Below are 3,512 nucleotides of genomic sequence, written 5' to 3'. Positions count from 1 at the left end.
ACACATAACAACATAGCAGACCCACTCACAAAGCTACTTTATGAAAGTCACTTTGATCGTCATAAAGACAAGATGGGTATTAGATACCAGAGTGATTGGCTTTAGTACAAGTGGGAGATTGAAAGAAATATGTCCTATGTCCAATCATGTATGAGGATTTAGAAATAACTTTTATGTAATCTGTTTTGATTTCATTGATATTAATAAAAGACTTGTTTTGTTTTTATTACGGGCTTTATCTATTTAAGTGTTTAAATAAGATATACCATAGTTTAGAGTAAAGTTTTTTATGGATTATGATGAGATCATAATAGTGAGACCTAAAAAGATGATAACTCTAAACTTAAATAGTTCCTGGTCATAGAATTACTAACTGGTAATTAATAATCCGCAAAGATCGGTACATACTATGCTTGCTTCATTATGAAGGATGTCTGTTCTCATAGACATTTGTGTGGTGACACTATAGCTAGTATGTAGGTGCTTATTATAGAATAAGTTTACTGAACATGACTCGCACAGCTGAACAACTGATGGAGTTCACTCACGTGTCAGCAGTTGTTCACATAGTGATAGTTGTACAAGTATCCTTAGACTTGAGGTCATCATAGTCATCTTGTGTACACTGAACTATGCTTTGGTTTAGTTCTTAGTCTCCAGGGACAATTATTAGGGCTCTACTGGGTATAGGAATTTGTACACGAAGATAGTGTATGATCAATAAAAGATCTACCCCTTCTAGTGAAGGAAGCGAATGTTCAAGGCTGATCCACTTATGCTAGTTCAGGAATCTCTGGCCAGAGTAAATGAAATTAGAAAGGAGTTTCTAATTTGCATAGAACTACGCATAGTAAATGGTAAGCAAGTGATTGAATTAGATAGACTTGACACGAGATCCATGCCTTTTATTTAATCGGGACATTGTAGGGTAGAAGGAGTTTATTGTACGGTAACTATTCACTGAATAGGTTCTTGGTATTCTAAGCAGTGAATTCATATTATCCGGATAGTCGCGATATGCTGAGAAGTATCCCTCACGATGTAGAATAAATGTGATTAATTAATTAATCATATTTAATAAATTAGAGAATTTATATAAATAATGATAAAATAGTTTTATTATTATTTATTTCTACTACCGGCTTAATATTGAACCTACAGGGTCACACCATAAAAAGAGAATAATTTAATGGTGGAGGAATTAATTAATAATGGCTGATAAATATTTATTTATGAAATAAATAATTAATTGGCAAATTTAATAATTGATTAAATGAGATTTAATTGATTATAAATTAATTAAGAAAAGTTCTTAATATTATTAATTAAAGGATTTAATTTTTGGAAATTAAATCAAGAGAGAGAATTATTTCTAAAGTGTTTAGAAAAAGGATTAATAATTAAAAGGTGTTTTAATTATTAATGAGAATAATAAATGGGATAATAATAATATTATTTATGGAAAAATTTCAGCTGAAAATTTTGCCTGTAAATATACTATTATAGACCCTAATTTTATTCCAACCCCAAAACCCCAAAAAGTTTGGAAAACACAATTCTCTCCACCTCCTTCCTCCTCCTTAACATTGTTTTCTTGGTGGATACCGGTGGATTGCTTCACACTTGAGGAGCAACTGTTAAGGATCTTTGATCATTGTCTCCGAATTATTTTAAAGGTTAGATCTGATCCTTCGAATTTTTATTCATGATCTGTATGCTTTTATTTGGATTTTATATGTGTAAAAGTGTTTTGCCATGCCTTCGCTGCGATTAAAATCCAACAGTTTTAAGGTAGTATACTTTAATTTCAAGGCTTGTGTTTAACGTCAACTGTGTTAACTCGGTCCACCTAAAACTATAGGCATTGAATCTTTTTTTTAAAACAATTTATGTTAAAATTCACCGATTTTGGTGTAAATTCTTTTGGTGACGGTAGTTTCAAATTTTCATAAAAATTTTGAATCTATAAATTTCAACCTCTAAAAAGCCACCAACCTAATTTGGTTGATTTTATTCGAGAAGCAACCAAATGCGGTTGATTATATATTGAAAATCCACCGGTTTTTTTTTGCTGGATTTTACGGATTTTTGTTGTAGTGTTATCTATCCAAGAAGGAAGGATTCAACACCGATATGATTATGTATTTATTCAATTTCGATTATATGTGTAGATGTCGTACGTCTTTTTATAATTGAATTATTTTCCTTTTTAAGAAAATAATAGATCACTGTATTATTTTATCATTATTCCTACCGATCCATTTATGGAATTATTTTCCTTTTTCAGAAAATAATAGATCACTGTATTATTTTATCATTATTCCTACCGATCCATTTATGATAGATTAATAATAGGACACCAACATAAAGTTAACAAAAGGTAAAATAAAATAAATTTCCTCCCTCCTTTGTCATATTTTACTTTTTTTAGTGGTCAAATTGATTAATTTTTTATTAAGGATTAAAAATTACTCTCATATTATTTTAGAAAATGAAAAATTATATATTAAAGTAGATGAATGTTCAAAAAAATTAATATCAATTTGAATCGTCAAAAGAGATGGAGGAGTAATATACCTTCCGCGTTAACTGATTAAATGATGCTTATCAGCGTCTGTGCATGCATTGGAATTTTTTTAATAAAGCAATTAATTTTCATAGGTAATCAGCAGCTGTTTCAACTACTTAATTTCTTCCTATATAAATCAACTATCTCTTTCATGGTATGAAATAATAAGTAGCGGAATATTAAACAAATGGGTGGTTGTGAAAGCACAGAGAGGTCAAGTCCTAAAGGTGATGGCTTGTTCTTCGGAACTGAAATTGACGAAAAGAACAAGAAAGAGATGGTAGAGGCTGCTAAGTTTGCCGGTGCCCTGGTTGTGGCTGGTGTGGTTGCATGGGGTATTTCGAGTTTATTCAGTTCTGGATCATCAGGGAACAAGAAGGTTATGAAAGCTCCTGGTAAGAATGGTTACATCTTCAGGGATGACTTTGAGAGTGACCCTAGAAGTTATTTCAAAAGCCTTCGTGATTAAGCTCTTATTGTTATGATTTCTACCGGTAAATTTGAGGATTAAGGTCAAGCCAATGTAATCATGCAGTTTCTTGATTATCTATAAAATTCTATTTTGTTTATGCATGGATATATAGTGTTTGAAATTTTAGTTTACTAATATGCATATTGATCAAAGTTGGTTACGTATCTGTTCCAACAAAAAAATCATTACTATATAAGACCTTGACTATTGACAAATTGCAGCATTATGCAAGATAATTAAGATAATTAAAAAGAAATGAAGAGACATATATATACTTCATTCACAGCAACGGTAAATTGAAAACTTAGCACGCAGACACGATCTGATTATACATTGAAATAAGTCATGTTAATAAAATTCCAAAGAGTCATGAATTATTAGAATTCCAAGTATAATTTAGAATTTAAAAAAATATTATCTTAAATAAATTTGTTTGGACTAAGTTTTTCTCCATCTTATTGCATTTTTATA

This window comes from Apium graveolens, unplaced genomic scaffold, assembly GCF_009905375.1.
Source record: "Apium graveolens cultivar Ventura unplaced genomic scaffold, ASM990537v1 ctg322, whole genome shotgun sequence".
Taxonomy (NCBI): domain Eukaryota; kingdom Viridiplantae; phylum Streptophyta; class Magnoliopsida; order Apiales; family Apiaceae; genus Apium; species Apium graveolens.
The sequence above is the reverse complement of the archived record's forward strand: the minus strand, read 5'-3'. Positions refer to the sequence as shown.